The sequence below is a fragment of the Felis catus genome, chromosome E2, assembly GCF_018350175.1.
Source record: "Felis catus isolate Fca126 chromosome E2, F.catus_Fca126_mat1.0, whole genome shotgun sequence".
Classification (NCBI taxonomy): domain Eukaryota; kingdom Metazoa; phylum Chordata; class Mammalia; order Carnivora; family Felidae; genus Felis; species Felis catus.
This window is the reverse complement of record NC_058382.1, coordinates 33,292,452-33,317,903: the sequence shown is the minus strand read 5'-3', so window position 1 is coordinate 33,317,903 and position 25,452 is coordinate 33,292,452. Positions and strand designations below refer to the sequence as shown.

The following is a 25,452-nucleotide window of genomic DNA, read 5'->3' as shown; positions in this document are numbered from 1 at the left end:
AACAGGTTTGCTCCATTCTGAAATGTGATTTCATTACATTGAGGAACTCAGTTCCCAGTTAAATGCATTCTGGTAACTAGGAGATGCCTATACAAATATGCCCCTTTCCCCACTAATAGACACAGAGGCAAAAGTAAATGTAATTGTGGAAATGATGGAGAATGGGGCAAGTCTGTTTGCATTAATTAAGGAGGTCCATGAAAAAATATGCATTGCTGACTACAAAAGGTAGCTAGCCACGTAACTTTGTTTCCTGTGTCAGAGCACAGCAGAAGAGAGGGCTTTGTATCTAAGTAGCAAAATTAAAAACTCCTATACCTAGTTTCTTTGAAGTATATTACTTTGAGGAAATAGAAATTCCATACTCCCAGACATATTTTTCTGTCAAGCCCTGCTGTAGCACCACTGATTTCCCTCTTGAACTCTGATTATGAGGGTTTGCGAGAGCTGGCAGCTCCACAAGCAGAATTAATCTCCTAAATCCAATGTGTACCTTTTGGTGTGGGATAAGGCAGGGGAGGACAGAGTTGTAATATAGTAAATGGCTTCTCTAAGCTGACTTAGGTGGAAACAGGATGTTAGCTACTTCATCCTGATAATGAGCCCGATTTTTATTCTCCTCCATTAAAGAGCGTTTTAGGACACGGATCTTGCACCTTGCAGGATAAACCAAGTCCCCTGAGGGCAAAGGCAACAGAACAATGGCAGATTTCACTCAAAAGCTCAGCCTTCCTTCTAACTTCGGCCATCAGAAAAAAATATCCATCTTCTTAATGTCCACTATTAATAATAGCCCCAGAGTTCAGCTTCATTCAGAAACTCTCCATCTTCCTGTTGCCACTATGACCTGCTGATCAATATCAGCTGCTGGCTCTGGGCATTAATGGGATTGCCAGTTAGTAAAATCAGTGACCATCACTGTCCAGGTTAAACCTTAAAATGAATGAGGTTAATAAAAATACATCATATATATATTTGATTTATTGACGTAATAATATCCTTTCAATATGTGTAGGATGCTTCTGTTACACTTTATCTGCTCCTCTGTTGTGGTTTTTATTACTTTGTGCCCTGTGTTACAGATAATGTGCATATCTCATTTCATCTACTAGACAGTAAGCCACTTGAGGTCAGTGTACATATCTCATCCCTGATGTTGCCCCTAGTTGCTAGCATGCTGCCTTGCATGCAGCCAGTTTGCAGTAAATACTCACTAAATGCATGAACAGAACGGCAGGTGTTACTGATATTTAAGTCTCATTGCTGTGTGCAAAACTCTGTGTGTGATTTCATGGAGTCTGGCGGACAAGCAGGAGATGCTTGAACATGCGGGCAGGTTCTGTTTTCCGTGTCTTGGTGCGTAGCCATAAAGCCACACAGCATTTCAGGAGCAGATGTGCCTCCATTTTGATTGAGAGGGCTGAGGAATGGTGGTTTGCTTTCTCTTCTGCTTTCAGTATGCTTCTAGATGGTACCCCACATTTTCTGGCTCCAGCAGCCTAACGGGCCACACCATAATTCCAGGTGTCACTTGTGGGGTCTGACTGGAAGTTCCTACTTTTGCAAGGAGATCTTGGACTGTTCTCTTCCAAATATCCTTTGTGTTGCATCTACCACTCTCTTGCCTACCCTCCCACAAATGGTCCTCCCAACCTTGGCTTTAAACTACCCGGAAGCACACAAGGGTGTCTGCATCAGAGACTGACTGCTTACTTCTCCTTCCAGGTCATTTATAAGTGTTGAGTCATGTCAGACCTTACATCCATCCCTTATGGGCTTCACTTATTCATCCCGAGAAGCTTGGCTTGCTCTTATTAAAGTTCTCCTTAGAGGTCAGGTTTAAGAGATGGGAAGCGCAGAAGTATCCCGAGTCTCATGTTACAGAAGACTCTGCTGCTGTGGTTTATGCTTACTTTTCCTCTGCTACAAAAAAAAAAAGGTCTGCGTTCTACAAAAATCCAGCCACAGCAGTGCTAGTTGTCTGGGATTTTCTGTAATCTAATAGAGCAAGTTTAATGACTCAAGAGAGGCCTGCAGCTCATGGCTCATGAAAAGATATACTATGTTAATTTTCTGAACTGGGTCTCTTAGGCCGAATTACATTATTTTGGTAATGCCTCTCCTGAATTAACTGCAGTTATTTGAGCTGCTGCATTTCCAGCTCACCAAGGGAAGGGAATCCCGGGATGTTAGCAAGCTATTGAATTCCAACTGGACCTCATCCTCTGTAGAGCAAAGTGGGTAGCTGATGCAGTCTTAAATGTTCCGGGGCAATATAAATGGTTTTTTTTATGTGGGCAGCACGTTTCTCCCCTAGTGATAAAGTGGATAGTGAATGTCATGGGCCTCTCCTTTTAGAACACTTCAGTGCTTCTCATTCTTCCAGGATGAATTCCAGACTCCTTAACACAATGCACAGGGCCTTTTGCCTTCTACTGCCTGCCTTCTGCTCCAGCCTTATCTCATCGCCCCCTCCCTTCTTCTGTCCAGCTGGACTGGTCCACTCTCAGGACACAAAACGGCCATATTCTTTGTCTCCTCTGGGCCATTTTATGCAGAGATGTTCTGTGGTCCCCTCCCCACATCTATCTCACTGTTAATAATAACAATGGTAGTAGTTAGACTCTGTGCTAACATGGATTCTCTCACTTAATCCTTATAAGAATCCATGAGTACTATTATTATTCCCATTTTGTGGATAAGGAAGGTGAGGCTTAGTGAGAGTGTAGGAGCCCTACTCAGACTCACACAGCTATTTAGTGGTAGCACAGGGAATTGAAGCTGAGTAGTCTGACTCCTGAGCCTGTCCTAGGCCATACTTCCTCCTAGCATGTAAGCTAAACATGGTTCTGTGGCTAACTCCTGGTCATTATTTAGACATTTCTTATTCTAGAAAACCTCCCTAATATGGCCCTACTGTGGGCTATGTGCCCTTCCTTTGCTTGCTCACACGGTATCTTCCATGTCTGCCTTCACAGCACTTATTATACAAATCCCCCTATAATTGATTGTTTACTTGTCTGTGTCTCCCACAAGCCCTAAGACTCATGGGGCCGAGTTCTGTCTGCCTTTTTTGCTATTTTATACCCTGCAGTTACCAGGAAGCTTGGTGTTCAGCAGGAGCTGACTAAATGTTTGGTCCTTTTACTAAACTTAGCCCCAGTGAAAACCTTGCACAGTTCTTTTGGCAGGAAGAGGTTAATCCTCATCTTACTGATTCTCAGACTTTAAAAAAAAATCTTTTAATGTTTATTTATTTTTGAGAGAGAGAGAGAGAGAGAGGAAGGGACAGAGAGCAAGGGAGACACAAAATCTGAAGCAGGCTCCAGGCCATCAGCACAGAGCCTGACACAGGACTCAAACTCACGAACTGTGAGATCATGACCTGAGCTGAAGTCGATGCTCAACCGACTGAACCACCCAGGTGCCCCGGACTTTCAGACTTTAATGGAGGAGATACTTAGCGACTTCTCCTCTCTTTGGGGCTCTGACATTATGTGACTAGACTAAGGCTTGTGGTTTACAGCCGAGTCATATGGGTCAAGGCTGTCACTCAGCTGGGTTTTTGTTCACTCCAGCTTTCTCCCCCTATTAAATTCTTGTTTACAAAAGAGATAAACCAGGAAGTGGGTTGTTGGTTTACAAAAAGATTCACCAAAGGATTCTCACTTCTTATTTGGCCTGTTACCCAGTCTCCAGTAATACTGAAGCTGGAAGAGACACTGGGCAGTAACTCATCCAGCCTTTTTTAATTGGGAGAGAAAAGGGAGGCGCCAAGAAGCTCAAATTCCAACACTAGTTAGTGGCCAAGCCAGAGCTATAATCCACATGGTTTATTTAAATAATGAACTTCTTTGGAACACTTAAACTATGATTATGTTACAAAAATTTTTTTTACCTTCAAGTTTATAGGAATAAATTTGTTGGCTGTAAAACAACATATAAGTATTTGTACACTTCAGCAGTGCAGTCACAAGAAAATGTTTTCAAAAAATTTGGTTGAAGCTTAACGTGCATTCAGAAAATTGTATAGAGCTTTCATAAAGGGAATGCACCCATGTGACCAGCACTCAGGTCAAGAAATAAGATATTAACAATGGAAGATTTTTACTGTAAGTAATATATGATTACTTTTATATTGTCACCTAACTATATTCTATGAAATATATTACAGGCTTATAACAACAGGAGGTCCTTATGGGGCATGGGTGGGGAGGAAAGGAATGTTTAAAATGACAATTTATCCTCACATGTGCCTCTCACAACCTCATAATATAGCATTTAAGGCATATATCCCTGTGCTTTTGTGTAATGAAGATGCAAACAATTTACTAGTTTGCCTTTTTGTTTGCAAAACTAATGTGTATTCATGTTGATACTGTAAAGGTGTAAAGAGTAATCCTTGTGAATTAACTCACATTCGCTATAGTGCTCAGATATTCACTGAGAGCATTTTTTAAAAAATGATTTGTCACCTGGGATTTGTAAGGATAGGTATGTGTGCTTCATTTTTTTTTTTAGATAAATATTTATTTTTAAACTTCTAAATATTTAACTTCAGGACAATTTATTTTATTTTATTTTATTTTATTTATTTTATTTTATTTTATTTTTAGGTTTATTTATTTTTGAGAGAGAGAGTGAGTGGGGAAGGGGCAGAGAGAGAGAGAGAGAGAGAGAGAGAGAGAGAATCCCAAGCAGGCTCTGCACTCTTAGTGCAGAGCCTAAGGCGGAGTCAAACTCAAACTGTGAGATCATGACCTGAGCCAATCCGGAGTTGGATACTTAACTGACTGAGCCACCCAGGGGCCCCTAATTGTGTATTTTAAACAGCAAACTAATTTCCATCTTTATGTTTGCCTAAGAATATTGTCCAATTTAGTCTAAGTTTTTTTAATTAGAAAAAATTTTTTAATTTTAATTCCACTATAGTTAACACACAGTCTTATATCAGTTTCAGGTATACAATATTAGTGATTCAACACTTCCATACATCACCCGGTGCTTCTCGCAAATTGCGCTTCAATTCTTCTTAAAAGAAGGGGAAATCTTGAATCTGTCATTAGCCATGTGTATACTCTGAGCCATGTTGGATTTGCATAGAGCTCATTGTGTGTTTTTGCTTACTTATTCTTTTTGGCAAACTTGGACGTATTTCTGAGTGGACTGACTGGCATCTGATTGTAGAGCTGACCTAACTCTGCTGAGCCAGCTAACCTGTGCATGTGACTGAGCTCATTAGCCCCAGGCTTGAAACATCCAGCTCAATATTACCTGACAAAGACTTTTATTTCCAATGTAGGCATTGCCCAGAACTTTGGACAAGTTATTTAACCTGAGATATTGTCTTCATTCAAACTATTGGAGTAATCAGTTCTGTCACATAATTATAATAAATATTTGGGAAATGAAACTTCTGCCTACAATTGGATCAGAATGCTACTCTTATTTGAAAGGCCATTATATCCACATGAACATTATCATTGTACAGTTCAATTAATAGACAGTGACTGGGCAATTTCTTGAAAGTCTCTCATGATCAAAAAGTTGCTTAGCCCCATGGATTTTTAATAACATCTAACATCCTAAAAAAGATTTTTTTCCCCATTTCCCTATCTCTACCCAAGGATACAATTCATCTAATTTTTCAGAGCAGTAGCTCAACCTACCTTAATTCAGAAAAAAAAAAAGTTCTTACCTGTTTTAAACTTACTTCCTACTGTCTACAATAGCCCCTTCAGCAAGCAACATATTAATCTACTTAATTAACATGTATTGTGCCTTCCTCAAGGCCAAGCAGGGTCCAATTATATGCCCTAGCTAATTTTACTTTTTCCTTTTTGTATCTCATTCTGCTTCCCCTCAGCTCCCCCTTAGCTTTATCTGGTTACAACAAAAGCTCAATGGGAGACTAGCAATAGTGTGATAAAATTAAATAGAAAGTCACAAAAAGGCCTGGGAGTGTGAAAGGTGCCTCTTAACTTTAGCAAGGAGACAGAATAACAGGGGCCTGCCCTTGGCTTGGAGAAGTTTATGTGCCAAGTACAGGATAGTCATTCTGTTTGCTTTTATTGGACACTGTTTTTCTTTACATGAGAACCATATCTAAGTGGGATCACTATTGAGCATACACATTCCCCAGTAAAGGGACGTATTGTCATCCTGTTGACGCCACTGAAGCCTGTTAGGACTATTAATTTTGTTGTTCATTTAGGCATGCCTGGTTGCCAAGGCAACAACAATCTCATAGTTCCTTCAAGCCCTCTGTGCAGTGAGCATCTGTTGAGAGTCCTATGAAGGTATCATAGTTTCTTCTCTTCCTGTCACAGATTGAACCCCTTGCTTGCTCCCCTTATGAGCCACGTATTTATCAAGAATCCCTAGAGAGAGAAGAAACTCTTTACTGGAGACCAAGGAGAACTCCAAATGAGAATGGAGCCCTTTGTTTCCCCGTGGGCTACTGCAGAAGACCTCAGAATAGGTGCTTTGGAAGTCAGACGATTATTAAAAGTCTTGGTCAGCTGAAATGTAAATAAGTCCTTGGCAAAGTTCACAGCCAATCTTTTATACAGGGTTGCCAGGACACTCAGTGTCCTGCTTAAAGCCAAAATTGTAAATTCTAGTGCAAACTCCCAGTGGCAGGCAATAATAGGATGCAGTCTGTTGCCAACTATTTTTCATAGTCCAAGACCTTCTCCTTAAGAACCATATAGTTTTCAGAAATATGTGTCTGGGAGGGACACTTTCAATTCTTTAAATTTGCTCCTAACCATGGGCTGGTAGTGAAAGCTTACATGTTTTCCAAGAGCCATCTTCCAAGATAACCGTCTTCAAAGACACTATTCAGCATGAGTTCTTGTCTTTGTTCCTGTCCAACTTTATCTCATCTGTAATTTATACAGTCAGAACTGGAGGAGAGTAACAATTTATAGATAAATTACATACTAGCCAAGTGGAAGGAGCTGAGACAGGGACCGTCTGTCTTTGACAGCTGTTGAGAGGAGATATCTTAAGTCCTGGCAGAATCCTCAGTTGAAACTTACATGTAAATGTTAGGGCATCTGACTGAGCAAGTTTATCAAAACATCATTATAGGTTTCCTACTCCTTCTGTCATTACTCTGATCAAGATGATCAAGAACAGATTTCTGTATTCACTTCTGCAGAGAAGCTTACTCATTCCTCTTCAGAATTTTCTTACCTAATGATACCTATTGTTCAATCATAAGTAATATTTAACAGTAAAATATTTTACTTGGAGTAAATTATCTTTGAAAAGAATTCAACTTGGAATTCTCTACTGATCAAGTAATTGTCATTTCCACCTTTCAGTTTACAGAAGAAACTTCTAGGCTGGATACTATTCTTAGGTGAGAAGGTTGAGTCTGAGTTACCCTAGCTTCCAAAAGATAGTATGTTTGGAGGGCTTCTTTTTTGCAAATCTTTATGGGGCCTCCAGGGACCACTTTTTGTAGGATTCTCCCATTCCAACCACTCTTTCTGGACTCTTTTTACTTTTTATTTCAATTTTATCAACTATGAGTTTTTCCTCTTTATTTTTTTTTTATTTCTCTAGGATCATAACATTATGGTATGTGGGGGCTGGAAAACACTTTTCATCCTTTCTTACACATTTCTGTCCTCAAAACTTGCAATCCATAATCATGTTCATGTTATCCACTTTTACAACTTGTATACATGGGTTTGTTAACAGCTGAGTGCAAACCATTTTATTATATGCAATTTATTGTACCAGTGTGGTTTGAAAGGAAACAACCCTAAATTACAAATGAATTTTTTTTTCTAGTTGCAGCTCTGATTTTAATTTATGCAATGACACTGGAAAAATCTTAGTTTTTCTACATCTCAGTTTTTTTTAATCTATAAAATGAAAATGACATTCTTTTATAACTTACTATGAAGATAATATATGGAAAGTGTGATGTACTATATGTAATTATGAGGTATGTGGATACCCATCCATAATGCCTATCTCTGGAGTCCACATCAGCCTAGTGATTTTAACTATGTCCTTGACAAAGGTGGCAAAAACCTTATTATAAATGGGTTACAGGGGCACCTGGGTGGCTCAGTCAGTTGAGGTATGACTCTGGATTTAGGTTCAGGTCATGAATGAAGGGTCATGGGATCAAGCCCTTCATTGGGCTCTGCACTTAAGCATGAAGCCTGCTTAGGATTCTCTCTCTCTCTCTCTCTCTCTCTCTCTCTCTCTCTCTCTCTCTTTTTCTCTCTCTTCCTCTGCCCCTCTCCCCTACTCACCCGTGCCTCCGCCAGCACTCTCTCTAAAATAAAAAAAAATTGGTTGCAAATGTTGATTTACCTTGAACATTGTTGCTTTACCTTGAACAAATGTTGCAACATGTTGATTTACCTTGAACAAACAATTTTACTACTATAAATATATACTTCAGCAATATCCACACATAAGCATACAACCACAAATGTTAACTGAAGCATTATAATAGAAAAACTCTGAACAACCTTAATTTTCCATCAGTAGGAAGAAAGTTAAATAAATATGTATACCATATAATACACTGCTAGAAACAAATAAGGTTGATGTATTCTGTAAGTTCATGGAAATATCTTCAAGACATATGTGTAAGGAAAACCAATTCCAAAACAGCACATAGTGTATGATCTCCTTTATGATAAAACACATACACAGAAATGAAACAACAAAAACCGTACCTATATATGCAAATATATTTGTATGCAAATTTGTAATGTCCCTATGCCACCTGATGTTCCTATGCCACTCTTATTCTGTTGTGTAGTGTGGATGGTACAGGTTAGGAGATGGGTTCTGTTGTCAGACTGAGTGCCTTTAAATCCTGGTATGACAGTTACTACATATGTGATTATGGGCAAATGACCTTCTTGTCTGTGCTTGATTTTCCCACCTCTAAAATGGATTTGACCATTTTAACCTAACTCAAATCATTTTAAACACATGGGAAAAAATCTAGGACACATTTGATTATCCTGAGAAGCAGGATAGTGTCAGATCTTTTATAAAGTTAGAATATATTGCAGTCTAGTTGTTTCCAGTTTTTAATCTCATTTCCCATTTCAGCTTTAACTCCTCACGATGGGTTCTCTAGTAATAGTTTCCCTTTGTCCTCCACCATGACCAGCATAGTGCTAGGAACATGGTAGACACTGAAGATACATGTTTTGAAAGAATAATGACATTTTGTTGTCTAACAAAAAACAGGGTTTTGACTTGAGATTTCCTATTAGGTTATTTTTAAAGTTCTTAAAGTCTAATTTTTCTATTAGCCATTCATTTGTTAATAATTAACGAATTTCCCATAAACTCAGCAAACAATTGAGCATCCATTACAGACCAAATATAATAGGTGTTGGTATGCAGTAATGATGAAGGGCTTACGTAAATATCCAATTAGGCTGAGTTCTCTCTACCTGTTGGTCTCCACCTGGTACAAAGTTTGGTACCTGGCTTTGAATAGACTTCATACTGTTACTTTCAATTCTTCTACCTGGAAGAATACTTTTCAGTGACTCAGATGAAAACTAACACAGAAGCCAGTAAGGCCTTGAGAACCTATGGAGCATGAAGTGCTTCAGGTGATTCTGAAGGCATTTGGACCTTGAAGCATCCTTTCAAGAGAGATCTGGTTGAGAGATCTATAGTGAATGCTCTAGTTAGGAGCAAGGCTGAAGCTTACACAGCAGATCTGGGGTTTAAGCGCGTTACCTCTGGAGCCACACTCCAGAGTTTGAAGCTACTGGAGTTTGAAGCTAAGTACCCCCCACTTACCATGTGGGTAGTCTTAGGCAAAACATACACACTCTCTCTGCCTTGGCTTCCTCATCTGTTGAATGGAAGTAATAACATGACTTCCTTGGGTTGTTTTGTAGATGAAAAGAGTTGATACATTTAAAGTACCTAGCATAGTGATTGATACATTTAAGTATTCAACAAATGATAGCTATTATTATTATTTTAAAATTAATCTTATAAAAAAACAAGGCAGCCAGTCTACCAGTATGGTGCCTCTGGGGCCAGATAAACGTGGGGAGGGGATGAGAACAGGAGATGTAAGGAGATAGTGAAAAGTAAGAATCATATAGGTGAAAGTATAATTGACATAGCCTGAAGAATCAGAGAATCCTACAGTTTTAGAGGTGGAACTCATTCATCCATCCATCCGCCCATCCATCCGCCCATCCATCCATCCATTCCATAAAGATTTATTGAGCACCTACCATGTGCCAGAAGCTATTCTAATTGCTGGGTCTATGCAATAATATTGCTGCCCCCATAAGCTTTATATTTTATTAGCAGAAACTGGGCCTTCTGGTCCCCCTCTTACCACATGCAGGAACCCTGCTAAAATGCACTGAATGCTGGTCCTCTATCCTCTGTTTTTATATGTCTAGGGAAAGTACGTAATGAATTAATGAAGGAGCAGTGTTTTCCATTCTTGGGCAGCTGGAAATGTGAAGTTCTTTTCAAAGTACCTAAGTATAACTATGCATTGAAAATAGTACTGTACTCTGAATAAAGCTAATCTACTTCCTTAGAACAGCATTAGAATGATCCTAGAGGCTCAGAGGAATACAAATTTTGTAAAATACAATCCAGGATTAGAAGGATAGGGAAAAACATCCAGAGATCATCTTGGTGTGTGGCCATCAAGAATGTGACAAAGGGTTTTTTTCTGGCAGAACTACAGGGAAACCCATAGTCTGCAGAGGCAGCACCATGAAGTGTAATGAGGGGGGCTCCTGTCCCCACTGCAGAAAGGTTAGTGGTTTCATATCTGGCTTTCCTCTCAGCCGTGTTTGTCCTGCTCACTACCTCAGATATTCTACTGTCTGCACTGCTGAAGCTCTCCCTGGGAAGGAGGCAAACCTTCCCTCCAGGGAGGTCACGGAGGATTGCGGTGCTTCGCTTCATGCAAACATACCCCCAGGGAAGGAGCCTTCACTCTCCCTGCTGTGTGGATAGATTGAGGAGCCCCCAAGGCTTGGCAGCAGGTCAGTGCCAAGCCAAGCTTCCAGAACCAAACAGAGACACAGATTTTTATCTTAGCTTAATTCCTCCTTCAGAAGAGCATTCGTGGCCCCTCGTTTCTTATCTGAATTTAATCCCCCTGGATCACAATTGTGTTCTGTGGATCCATCTAGCCAAACACATGACTCCAGGGCCCTTGGTCCTTGGTTGGCTCACAGAACTCTGAGAAGATCAGCCTTCTCACTGCGGATGAGGAACCAGGACTTGAGAAAGTCAAATGACCAGCCAAGGTCAGCTGGCCAGTTGGTGAAAGCACTGGACTAGAAGTAAGCTTACAAGTTTTTGTCTGGGGTTCTTGCAACCACACTAACACATTTTTATATTAGCAAAAGGAAAACCTGCTCAAAAATAACTCTTAAATCTCCTAGAATTGAGATCTTATATGTCATAGGTAAAAGAAGGTATAGAGATTGTGTAGGACAGGCCTCTGAAAAAAGTTTTTAAGTTTTTGAATACCCTCTCCCTTTATTTTATTAGAACTAATGTCTGAATTGACACAGCAGTGAATCTGAGGTGCGTTCTACTGGAAAGCCTGCATGTGCACCTGTGTGTGTAGGGGTGATGTCAGCATGGTTCCCTGAAGATTTCAAGAGAGTACCTCCTCTTGGGTTTTATTTTGCAGTAAAAATAATCTGTGGTGGTTTTGGTTTTCCTTGTCTTATGAGCTGGGGGAGTCAGCCAGGAGTCCACTGTCTCCTGATTTTCTATGTGGTCATTATCCGTACTCCATTCAGACCACAGTTAAGACCACTGGATCGTAAATGATCCCCTAGGGACTGTTCATGTGGTCATCTGTGGGGAGGGAAAGGGGAGGTATGCAGGCAAGCAACACTGACCAAAATATTTCTTCTGAAAGCTCTCATACTTGCAATGTGAATTCACCATTGGAAGACTGCCATGGTTTCTATTTTAAGGTTCCATGTCCCTTATGTTGCTCTGCTGCTCCTTATTCTGCTGTGTAGTGTGGAGAATAGAGATGACGATAATGGGTCCTGGAACGGGGCTGTCTAACTTTAAATTCTGGTTTCTCATTTACTGATTTTGCGATTATGGGCAAACGACCTCATCCTTCCGTGTTTGTTTCCTATCTGCAGGTTGATTTGATAGCTTTAAGTCAGAGGATCGGTGTGAGGACTGACTAGATAGAGTGTAGACACACTGGCATGCAGCGGATGTTGGCTGCTACCGTTAGCATCTCCCACTCGTGTAACCCAGCATTGTGGAAAGAAAACTGGATCAGTGGGTCAGGAGGCATAGGGTCTGGTCCTGGTCCTCACCTTTAGATAGCTGCATGAGCTTGGGACCCTTGATCTCAACTCACAGAACGTAAGACATGGAAGCAGGTATTTGGTCCAAGCTCCTCATCTTAGGAGTGAAATTGGACTTTGGGAGAAGAGGAGGCTCACCCAAAGTCCACAGGGATTTAATACCCACGCCAGGATTGGCCAGCACCCACTCTCTTGACTTCCAGCCCAGACCTCTTCCCATTGTTACTCTGGGGACAGAGACCTTGCCAAGTGTTCCCAACTTTGCTGAAGACCTGAGGACTTTTGGGTTGGCAGACAAATGGTTCCTAACAAGCAGTCTTTGGATTGTGGCCATTCAAGAAGAAACAACCACTGCATTCTATGTCGTGGTTGGTCTAAGTGTCAGAAGCAGAGTGATGTCTTTAAGGGGTCACTGGGTGGAAGTTGCTGCACTTATGGAGGGCTCTGAAAATTCATTCCAGGCCAACAGAGCCCTTAGAGCCCAATGGCTTAATAATTGACCATGTTTTGGGGGTGCCTGGTTGGCTTAGTCCATTAGGCATCTTACTCTTGAATTTGGCTCAGGTCCTGATCTCACAGTTCATGAGGTTGAGCCCCACGTTGGGCCCTGTGCTGACAGCTCGGAGTCTGCTTGGGATTCTCTCTCTCCCCCATCTCTGTCCCTACCTTGCACATGTGCACATGTGTTCTCTCTCTCAAAATAAATAAATCTAAAAAAAATAATCGACCATATTTTTTCTTTTCCTTTCTTAGCTGCTGCCAGAGAAATGCACCAATGACTGTGTCTCTATCTGAAGCTGTGGAGGTCTCCTTTACAGCTCTCACTGTAGGCCCTTAGCCTCTCTTTCCTTCTGTCTTTTGACTCCCGCTCAGATCCTGGGATTAGAGGTTGACCATATCATCCGCTCTTGGGTACATGGCTTTGACCTGCAAGATCCTCTTTCTGTTCTATATTCTAGCCACAACAGACACTCAACAAAACCAGCCTCTGCTTATTATTCTAAATATATCTCAGGTTTCCGGCTCTAGATTGTTGCATATATTATATCTCTCCATTGATTCTTGCTGAATTCTCTCAGATTAAGTATTACATTTCTATGAAGCCCACAGTGGTCTTCCACCCCCATCCTCAGAAGTGGCCTTCTGTTCCTTAGAGCTTTCAGAGCACCTCTTGATTGTAACCAATGGTTTCTACATGTCTACAGAGGTTCTGTCTCACTTCACAAGCTCTTTAGGAACGAAATACTGACATCTTTTTGTCTTCCAAAGCATTTAGCAGAATCCCCTGCCCAGTGCAGGACCTCAGTTAGACCTGCTTGAACAATTGTTGACTGGTTAGTGCAGTTGGAGTCAGGGGCTCCAGACTTAGTAAAAGGGTTATTCCTTCATAATCAAAAGGGTTCTCCCCCTAGGTATCCATCATGATAAGTCAGTTATAGCTATTCAAAGGCTCCTTGGAGCTTTGGCAATGCCCAGTCATTTTGAGAATGCTACTTTTTAGAAATCTGGAGTGACACATTTTTTTTAAAGTCAGTTAAAATTAATTTTGCTCTTCTGTTTCTTGTTGGCAGAAATTGACGATCCAAGATGGACAAGCAAACCAAATTAAATACTTTGAAAACACAAGTAAAAGTTTGAGGGCATCAAAGGGCGTGATGACCATAAAGGGCCCTGGAACTTGAACTTGCGCACACACCCATTCGCTCAATCGGCAGACGCCGTCCCACAATCGGACTTCCTGCACTTCAGGAGCAAACACAGTTGAGCTATTTTGTTTACAAAAAATTCCATGGAACGCTCTGCTAGAGCCCTGTGCTTCTGAAATTGTTTGCTAAAATAATGGTCAGAAGCCATTTGTGTTCACAAAACCCCAACTCGGTGTTTCCGGAAGATCAAATATTCCACAGCAGATTTTATCCCCAAATTCGGGGAAAACATGAAAAGAATGCAAAGATTAATCCTTGGAGGCCCTTAAATAAGCCTTTCCTTCCCCCATTTTCTGTTTGCTTTTTAATTTTTTTATTCAGGGAAATAATAGGTGAGCCCTTCTGTGGATAATTAAGACACATGTAAATTGAAATTCTAAGGCCAGTAATTAAACTGAGGAGCTCCCTGGGTAATGTTTACTTTTCAGCTCCCAGATTGTGAGGTCAGTTCCTCTTCAAGCTGCACTTTTTGTTTTTGCTTTCTTTTTTTCTCGATCGCAGAGATGAAAGCCGCCCGAGTCTTAACAATAGCATCTTGTGCAAGAAGAGGTGGGAGATCCACAGTGGGTTTAGTCAGCAATGCACTCTGATGTCTCCAACGTGAAATCCATATTTTGAGAGCCCTGATGTATCTAATAGTATTATTAGATATGTAATGAATGAAAATTTAAGTCCCAAAGCTGGGTCCCTTTGCAGAGAGAAATGCTTGTGGGGAGTGGGTGTTAACATTCACCTCACAGCTCACCCCTGCCTCACGACAAAGCACTTACACCCCTCTGTGTGAAGTTTGTGTGGTGTAAACGTCTCACACTCGTGTGTCCATTCTTCTTTTGGCTGCTGTCCACAAAATTATTAATAGCTGCTAAGCTTGGCTTGAGGCTTTGGGCATTTATTTTGGGTAAGAAAAGGTAGAAAGGGAAAAAGGACTTTCCAGGAACACATTGTTTTGTAGAAAACCCTGCAACCATTCCAAGAGCCCCTCTTTTGACCCTTAGAAATACCTGTGAGATCCAACTATTGTTAAGGATTCATGTCTTTAGGTTGAAATCTGTTGGTTTCACTAGTTTGCTTTCAGGTGCAGCTGCCGTGGTGCCGTTCTAGAAATGTCACGGCCCTTTGTCTGTATTCACAGGCTCCTGTGCAGCAAGAAGCTTTGAAATCCCAATAAATATTGAAATACAAGAATAGATTTCAGGAGTTACCTTCCTGCTAAAATCTCAAGACAAAATTCCCTTTGTTCCCGTGAGCCCCTTAGATCACACAGGGCATTTGCATCCAACGGGTCTCAGTAGCTCTTGTTTCTTCTGCGATCACATTGTGTTTATGATGTCATGAGCGGTTACCATGGAGGTAATTGTCATGATGTGGGAGATGTGTGAATTCAGGTGTGGAGAAACTCGGCAGCGTGAGATGATGGGTCTTTGAGAAAAAAGACAAATCCCCTTTCACCCCAACTTCCTTAGTAACAAAAGGGTGAAGCAGGAAAAGAGTTGGGGGGGATGGAAATCTGATAACTGAAAATTAGCTGTTGAACAGAGTGCTTTTTATGCTTTGCATGACACATTGGAAAGGCTTCCATTTATTTGTTTACTTTTTAGAATTATATTTCAATCATATATCTTATAGTATGGTGTTAAAAATAACTTTTATGCTCTTTCTTGGAGAGAAATATATGGCTTGTGATAGCAGAAGAGAATACTATATTATGAAATCCAGGGTGAACAGGGAAATCTTTTGAATGATATACGAGGAAACTCAAAGGTGATTTGTTTCTGCCCGGGGCGGGGGTGAGGGGGGGATCGGGTGGAGAGGGGTGGGGGCAGGCTGCTGCAGTCTGCCAAAAAACTACAAAATCAGATTGAGCCAAGCTAACAATACAGCCAGACTGGCTTGCTGCTGGCATTTGACAAGCTAGGGAAATGAGGCTGCAGAAATCCACAGGGAATTATTTCTTCCTCATGTTAATGAAGTACCATACATTTCTTTCTTGGGATGAGGGGTGGTGGGGGTGAGGGCATGGGTGCTGCTGAGCAAGTATTTTAAGGAAATGATCCAGAATCCCCCGCCTCTGGCTTGGCATAATCAATGTCATTACTGCTTGTTTGGAAGCTTTGTCTTTTCTTGGAAAGGACCCAGGACTGGCAGATTCAAGTAGTCAGTGTGGTGACTGGTGAAGGAAGGAGGCTGCCAAACCAAGTGCAGGGAGGCTGGGCGCCCTTGAACACTGGATTCTGAGTAAAGGACGTGGGTTCCAGTCCCAACTTCACCACTGTGGATTTTCTCTTTTGACCTTTGCTGAGGTGCTTAACAGCTCTGTTTTCTCATCCTCCTGATCAAATGAGACCATTATAAAAATAAACATATGGGTTATAAAATATATATATATTTTAGGCAAGCTACAAATGCAAGCAGTTAAATGTTATTTAGGGTTCCTTGTCAGCACAAAGATATATAGCTGTTTTTTTCATCCAGTGGTATCCTTCATGGACTTTCAGGGAGCAAGTGGGCACTTTGGTGAGCATTGATGCTGGTAGCCAACTCTCCCTGGTATTGCTTTGGGGAAAAGAGAATGTAATAGTGTTTCCAGAGAAAAAGAACCACTAGGATATCTGTTTATATCTGCCTATCTATCTATCTATCTATCTATCTATCTATCTATCTATCTAAAATGAGATTTATTATGAGGAATTGGCTCATGTGATTATGGAAGCTGAGAAGTTCCATGATCTTCCAACTGCAACCTGGAGACCCAGGGGAGACAGTGGTGTAATTCAGTCTGAGTCTGAAGGGCTGAGAACCAGGGGAGCCAATGATGTAAATCCCAGTCCGAGGGCAGGGAAAATGAAATGAGATGTACTAGTTTAAGTAGGAAGGTAGGAAAGAAAGGGGCAAATTCCTCCTCTGCCTATTGTTGTGTTCAGATGCTCAGTGGATTGGGTGATGTCCACCACATGGGGGGGGGGCAGTCCATTGACTCAAATGCTAATCTCATCCAGAAACATCCTCACAGACATGCACACCCAGAAACGATGTTTAATCTGGTCACCCTGAGGCCCACTCAGATTGACACCTAAAATTAATTGGCACAGAGGGTGATGTCCCTAGGCAATGCTGAGCTCCTGCAAGATCAAGTATAAACTTCTTAGCCTGATATTTGGGGTCTTCCATAATCACTCCCCACCCAAACTTCTCAATCTCATTTCTTTACTCCATCAGGTATACCCTCCTCCTTAGTCAAACCTCATTTGTCACTGGACGTACCTGTAGTCTTTTTTGCAGTGTTCCTTCCTCTCACTCCCAGCCAATTCTACCTATTTCCTGCCTCACCCATGCTATATTGACCCTTCCCTGTGAACAACACCTGTTACTAGTGTCACGTATGTGTTGTGCATGGTGGGCGCTGCACAAGGACATCTGGCCAGGGAAGGGGGACAAAGGCTTAAATCCAGCCAAATTGTATGACTCACTGAGGAGCTGTGTTTGCTTAGAGGACAGGTACCTTTTCCCAATGGAAAAGAAGCACTGGAGAAGGATGGCTCTGTATGTATAGAATTATATACAAGTGATAGAATTAACTTTTCATCTCTTTGTCTTGTATTCTCTTGAGATTATAAGCTCCTTGCAGAGTCAGGCTTTGATTTTCTTGTAGATAATCCCATGAAATAATGCACAATTTAATTCTGAATTATGGCCAGAGCACTGTGTTCTGAGTAAGAGGTTGTGCTAAAAGTTCTTTAAGGATAGAGCTAACTCATTTCTTTACCTATTAGTCCCTTTCACATAAGAAGTCTTTAACAAAAGAGAAATACATCCCCAATAAATATCTGATTGCTCACTTATTTATAGTAACAGTGGGAAAACATCAATACCACTGTCTTTTAAGAATGTTTCAGTACCTATCTTAAGTTTATTGGAAGCAGAGGCAGTAATGGGACCATTTTCTTCTGAGGACTCAGAACAGTTTTGAGTTGGGGCTCTTGGGTCTGGGTCTTCATTCTCTCCTCCAGAGCAACATTGCACTGGGACTTCATGGTGGGCTAGAAAAATGGGTCTGAATCCTCCTGCTCATTCAAGAGCCAGACTCTTCTCCATAGGCCAAGGAGGAGAGCCACATGTCTCCATAGGCCAAGGAGGAGAGCCACGTGTCTCCCTAGACCCAGGAGGAGAGCCACATGTCTGTCCCCAAGGTGTTCCTGGATCGTCAGTGTGAAGACATGTAGGGAAGTGGCCACACAATAATACAAGAGGCCCTACAGCAGGAGTGGGTCCAGAGGCCGGAGGGGTTCTACGAGGCAGCAGAGACCCGCTCTCCTTGTATGTGGGCAGACACAGGTAGAGCGACTGGAGAGAGGTAACTACAAGTGGTGACATAAAGCGGTCTCATTCATGTCCACATCTTCCGTTAGCCTGTGTGCAGATGGCTCTGGACACATACACCTCCATCCCAGGCCCATCTATCACTGGTCTCTCCACTCGGAGGCCTCAAAGTCTCCCCAGAGCCATTATGTCCCAAACTGATGTCAGGATATTTTTACCCAGATCTGGTCATCTTCTAGTGTTCCCTCTTGCCATCCCTCTTGTTTGGCTGGTTTGGCACATGCATTTGCTTAACTCACTCTTCACTCCCAGCTCCCCATCCCAGGTTTACATCCATATCTCTTGCCTGAGATGAATGCTGTTCCCACCTTACTGGGCCCCCATATCTCCTCTGGGCCCTCCAGCCCCTTCTCCACACAGCGGCTAGAGTGAGAATTTCAAAATGCCAATCTGATTATGTCTCACGTTCCCCAAACTACCCTGCTTCCCTGCTCAAAACCTTGTAATGCCTTCTCATTTCTCTTAGGATGAAGACCCATATCCCTCAGTAGAGCCTTTAAGAACCCTTGTAGTCTGACCCCTGGCAACTTCTCCAGTTCCACCCAGGACCAGCACCCCCAGCTCTGTGCTCAGTGTGAGCCTTCTTCCTGCTCCTCACCAGCTCCAGGCCCAGGCAGCTCCCTCTGCTGGGAACCCTCTCTTCTGCCATGGCTGCCACACCCACCTCATTTGCCTAATCATCCCTTCTCGTTTTCCACATACCAGCTCAAATATCACTTCTTCAGGGAAGCCTTCTCTGATTCCCAGACCACCTTAGCCCTTCTGCCTCGTACATCTTTGATCACTTTTCCTTTGTCATACATCAGTTTGTAATCATAAACTTATTTTTGTGGATATTTGACTGATGTCTGTTTTCCCTGAAAGGTGGTAAGCTCTGGGGTATCTGGTTGGATTTGCCCTCTGCTACATCCCCAGTGCCCAGTACATTGCCGGATCCACCTTACACACTCAATTAGTCACGCACATGAGTGCATGAAGGTTGTTTAGGAATGGGGGGCCACCCCGTGGGACCGCAGTGTAACACAAAGGTGTGACAGGCTAAGAGCTGTGTTTTAGAGCAGTAGCTCTGAGAGGGGTCTTGCATTGGAGGGTAAAGGGAGACATGCTAGGAGGCATCTGATGAAGATGGCCTGAATTAGAACAGTGGAAAGAGAAATGGACAGGTGAGCACAAATGCTTTCAGTGTTTCCCATTTCCATCCCCCACCCCAGTAGGAAAAGCAGTAATAGATCAAGAGCTTTACATGATTGCAACATATTTTATTTGACCTGAATGTCACTGGTATATGGGGAAGAGAGGGAGAAGGATCTTAAAATTGGTGGGGCAGTAGGCAATGTGGCAGAGTCATGAATCTGTACATCTTTCTCCTTTCCTGGGCAAAAGTGGCCCATGAAAGTCTGAGGGAAAAGAAAACTCTTCGGACCTACTGCCCTGAGCTGATGGTGAGTTGGTATGTGAGGGCATGTGAAATCCAGGAAGCCTCCTTTGGGGGCAGACAGATTTGGTTCCTGTCTTCTTGTTCTGATCTGCCAAGTCTGTCATGGCAGCCTGTCTTAACTGAGACTCTGTGAGTGTCTTATAATGGAGGATATTTCGAGAGGGTGATCGTGTGGAGGACAGGGTAGTCTCAGGAGCAGGGAGACACATAGCGAAGGGTATTTGCCTCACCCTGGGCTTGGGGCCACATCTCCTGTTTCGCTTTGTCTTTTTTATGATTCTTGTCCTCTGAATCATGGTGACAGCACTGGGTTATGTAATGGATCGCTTTACTGTTTCACCATGGTTGACGTAGATAGAACACAAAGTTTAGCTTTTTTACAAATGTCTTTAATGGGTCTAGCATCCCCTTCTAGAATGTGACCAATATAATAATACTATTGTGCTAATAGTGTTCATGCCTAATGTATCTTATGTCATTGGACATTTTTTAACTACAGGCAGGGCTGCAATATGCCAGTTGTGCTTTGCCCAGTTCTGGCCGGCATCACTCAGGTAGACTCCCATGGGAACAGCACCCCCTGGAGGTGTGCAAGGTGGCATCCCTGCCCATGAAGTGTGCAAGGGAGACACTAGCCTTATTTTGCTGGCTCAGAATGGTGACATGCCTGTTCAGTGTCATGTGACAGGTAAATGCTGTCACTGCAGCTAGGATCCAGCTTCTGAATCTAAATCCAGTTTTAATTTTGTTGCACCTCCCAGCTGATCACTGCTTGAATAAATGAGTGAATGGAGAAAGACGAAGACTCTGACCAGGAGCCCACACAGGGTCATGACTTATTCTGAAGGTCCTTGACTGCCGTCAGCAGAGCCAGCTGCCCGAATCTGCAGTTCATCCATTCTCTTTGTGCACTTTGCCCACGTGTGGGCCCTGGGTGACATGGCCTTGGTGTTTTTCTACCTTTCACCCTGAACCCCTTGTGTCTTTGTGGTGCACAAGGCCACACCTCCCCTGCCTGTCCCGTTCCCTCAGGGCCTTGCTTCCGGCTACTATTAGGTCATCCTCTCCCATAAGGTGTTCATTAATAAAGTGGAAGACTATCATTTCAGTTGGGAGTTGCAAAGGATCAAACAGCCTCTAAAGCAAAAAGAAATTACTCTGTGTAATGGTGGAATTGCTGGCTGGGTGGGCGAGTTGTGAATCTGTGGGGTTTTTATGAGGAAGAGCAGGAAAGGACCTCAATAATCACATAATGCAGATGAGGAAACAGAGGCCTCAAGAATTAGTGGGTTTGCTGGGGCTTGGACTGCGTTTTTCCATTATGCTATGCTTCCTCCAGTCATTTGAGTTGGAGGTCTTTCCTGACATCTTTTCCACCTTACCTGACTGAGGGTGGCCCTGCATTTGGACCGTCTATGTCCCGTCAGTATTGGGAGAACAGGAGGGCAGTGTCTAGGGGACAGGGAGCTTGGTCAGTGGTGTCCTTGGACCCTGGATTGACCCCAGGATCCGGGCTTTTAAATGCTATTATAAAATGCAGTCCGTCTAGAGCTCAGTACCTCTTGCCATCAGACTAATGCAGCCTTGGTGGAGGGCGGGGTGGCGGCTGGCTGCCTGGCAATCTCCTGGAGCCCGGGAGAGGGATTACGCTCGCTCAGGCAGCCTCATCACTGTAATAAAAATGGGAGTTATGTTTATCGACTCATCAGGACTGCCCATTTAGACGATTACCCCATTTCCAATCCCATTTCTAGAGAAAAGAGGATTGCTGGACACTTCCTCCCACCCCCACCTCTGGCAGGGCCCTGTCTGTGGATTCATGGAGGGGGGTGGCGGGGGGGGGGTGATGTGTTGGAGGTAGGCACACAGCAGGCTGCGAGCTTTGCCCTCTTTGTCTTCCAGAGCTGGCAAGCCTCAGCGGGATGGCTGTCCCCTGAGAGATGGGAGAGGAGGAGAAACGGCCCAGCAGGGGCCTGGAGCAGCTGGCTGGCGTCAGTAATTTCCTGTAGGAGATTTTGCCGGCCGGGTACGCGTCACCCTGCTGTTGCCCCCCTGTCTTCTCCCATGCGCTGCTAAAATAAACTAAAGCGACCCTTGGGCTGTGTTCACGTAAATGCAGTTATTTAACCTCATCTTTGTGGAGCTCAGGTATAAAACAGCATCACCTATTTGGAATAACATAGGGAGGAGGTGAGACGGAAAGATCCCTGAACAGCTGGAATACACATTGTAAAGTTTCTCCTTCCACACAGAAGAGTCTTTGGGGCCCTTGCTCAGAGACCATTGACTCTTACTTAACGCACAGCTCTAATTAGCTTGGTAGGCTGCTTTCTGACACCCAAGCAGATTGGAAGTGGGAATTAAAGATGGAGGAAAGCTGGAGCCAACGGTTAAGAGCCAGATCAAAGATGTGACATCTGTGAGGACAACTGTGGGTGGGAATCCTCTCTAGAGGGGGACGTTGGATGACTAGCTCAGAAGGTCCCTTCCAACCTTTCAGTTCCTGGCTCTGAGTGTGCCTGGTTTTGACTGTGAAGATGAGGAGCAGGAAGAGGGGGCGCAGGGCATCAGTGAGGGGCCGCACCCAGTAGGAAACATAGTTTTGTTTTGGGGGGAGAACCTGAGTTCTGGTGCTCAGAAGTACTCACCTGCTTTTGCTGGAGTCCTCCAGATGCAGTGCCTGTTCTTTTTTACTTTTTAAAAATTTTTAACATTTATTTATTTTTTGAGAGACACAGAGTGATAGAGAGTGAGTGAGGGAGGGGCAGAGAGAGAGAGGGAGTCACAGATTCTGAAGCAGGCTCCAGGCTCTGAGCTGTCAGCATAGAGCCCAATGCGGGGGGTTTGAACTCACGAACCTCGAGATCATGACCTGAGCCGAGTCGTATGCTTAACCAACTGAGCCACTCAGGTGCCCCTACAGTGTCTGTTCTTGATCCTCCTTTATTCTTGCCAGCCAGAGTGAATTCTTACAGATGTTTCTAGAAAGAATTCTGTGAGACATCGTAGTGTGATGGAGAGACATGGGCTTGGGATGACACAGGCCTGTGTTCAGATCCTGCCTCCCCACAAAGCTAGCCAGGCGACTGGTAAAATCATTGAGCCTCTGTTCTCATCTGTATACCTACTGTATATATTGTGCATCATGCACTTTCCTGCCCACAGCCCTTCCCCAGCTCCCCATTGCTCCTCAATGTTCTCAGGGTGAACTCCAGCCCAGACAAGAGTTTCCAGGACATCCAGTAAAGTTGGACTTTCAGACAAATAACAAATAATTTCTAAGTGTGATTATGCCTCAAATACTAAAAAAAAAAATTAGTTCTTTATCTGAAATTCAGATTTAACTGGCAATCCTGTATTTTGAAATAAACTTTTTATTTTAGGATTGTTTTAGATTTCTAGACAAATTATGAGGCTAGTATAGGGAGTTCCCATATACGTTAACATCTTACATCAGTGTGATACATTTGCCACGATTAATGAACAAATGTTGATATATTATCATTAACTAAAGTCCAACTTTATTAGATTTCTTTATTTTTTCCCAAATGTCCTTTTCTGTTCCAGGATCCTGCCCAGGATTGTACATCACATTTAGTCATCTTGTGTCCTTAATCTCCTTGTGGCTGTGACAGTTGGGACTTGTTTTCGATGACCTTGAGTGTTTTAAAGAGACTGGTCAGGCATTTTGTAGGATGTCCCTCAATGTGGGCCTGTCTGATGTTTTCCTCATGATTGATTCGACTGGGGCAGTGAGTTTGGGGGAGTAGGACCACAAAGGCAAAGTGCTGTTCCCATTCTGTCATGTGACTGGTACATACTATCTGTGTGACTTATCACCGTGGACGTTGACCCTGATCACCTGGCTGAGGTACCGTTCATCAGGTTTATCACCCTGTATTTTTATTTGCTAAATCTGGTAGCTATTCCAGGCCTAGGAATCCTTTATGATGGAGAGACAGAAAGATCTGTATTCTTACTGCCTTACCGCTGCAGGCTTTTTCTGCTCCAACCTTAGAACTGCTGGCAATTCCCGTACTGAACTCACACACACACACACACACACACACACACACACAGAGTTTCCACTACTAGGGCCTGGTTATGTGCTGGGTCTCTGCTCTGGATCTGTTCTCGACTGGTAGTGCTATCTCCTGTGGTTATGGTCCCAATGCATTCCTAACATTTTGCACAGTGCCCGTTGGAACTCAATAAGTAATTGTTGAATAAGTGAACAGTTGGTTATTCTGGACAATCCAGGTAAAACCTCTAGTAAAGTGCCTGCCTTATAAACAGTATGTGTTCAGGAAATGCCTGTTTCCTATCTCAATATAGAGGAAATTGTATTTTCTAGATTTGAGCAACTATATTAAGTTCGTACTTGCCCAACATCCCCAACATATGCCCCTACCTGGAGGCGAGATTCTGGAGCAGTGATCTCCTAGGATTCCCTCAGAGCCACAGTTACCTGCGTCAAAGCGTCGAGGGGGCCACTTAATGACAGAGATGTTTGGCTAAGTAGGCTACTCTCGGTCAATTTGCAAATTAAAAAGCCATCCTTCTCCCAATGGAAAAACTGCAAATTATGAACCCCTTGGCCCAAATTTTCATAATCAGCCCCTTGACCCTTTGTTATTTAGTGAAAGGGACCCATCTCACTCTCTTTCTGTGGCCTATACACAGCACATATGTGAATAATGTTTATACCCAGTGTTGCTTATCCTTGATGACTACTATACCTGTAGGTTTATGGGTACATTAACTTTTCTCTTTTCACTCATGCAGTGTAGTTGTGACCCCACTTCTGAGATCCAAAGGGAGGAGATACCTCGTCCAGTAGTCCTAGGAATCTCTGATCGACCACAGAACTAATTGTAATGTCTATCATTTGTTACCACCTGATGGTAGGTGCTTCACCAACCTCACCTGTAATCTCAATAACCCCACAAGTTGAGAATTATTATTCCCATATTTCAAATAAGAAAACTCGGGTTTGAGGTGCTTTAAGAATTTGCCCAAGTTTGTTTGTGGTGGAGTCAGGCTTGGAGCTAGGGCTGTGCACTTCAGAGTCTGACATCTATCCATTGGGGTTGGCAGCCTCTTCAAGGTTCAGAAAGTTCTGTAAGACAGAGTCAGCATTTCCCAATGGCTTGTGCTCATCAGAATGGTTCTTAGGTCTTTGTATTCACAAGATACCTCACTAAGTCAGGCACCCGTCAATCCATGTCTACACATCTGCCAGAGCCTCCTTCGTGGATTCCTGGACTTGGATTCCTCACCCATAGCCTGATCACTCCCGTGCTGCTATTGCCCTACTTAGGAACCATGTGGATGCCCATTTGCAGCCTTATATATCCTCTGCCTTGCTTTCAAGACTCTATTCTTCCCCACATCTAACTTCATCTGAATTAGCCACAGTCTTTTGCATGGCCTGCCTGGAGGCCATCCGCACTCTACTTCAGTGTGCTGAATATGTCCATGGGGACCCCGAGCCTTCTCTCCACTCCTCAGATTCTCCCTTTCCCTTCAGATCCTGGGACAGGTTCCTCCTGAAAGGTATACTGACTAGTCCCTCACCCACTTACCTCTCCTCAGATCT

General features: G+C 43.0%; 2 long non-coding RNA genes across 5 annotated transcripts in view; both read left to right on the top strand.

Moving 5' to 3' along the window:
- The window catches only part of LOC109494882, a 258,239-nt gene that overhangs the window by 70,476 nt on the left and 162,311 nt on the right, over window positions 1–25,452 (top strand). The gene's annotated exons all lie outside the window — the stretch shown is intronic.
- On the top strand, window positions 15,860–19,249 carry LOC123382163. Its single transcript, XR_006590119.1, has 2 exons — window positions 15,860–18,389; window positions 18,882–19,249. It is a non-coding gene; the product is annotated as an uncharacterized LOC123382163 (long non-coding RNA).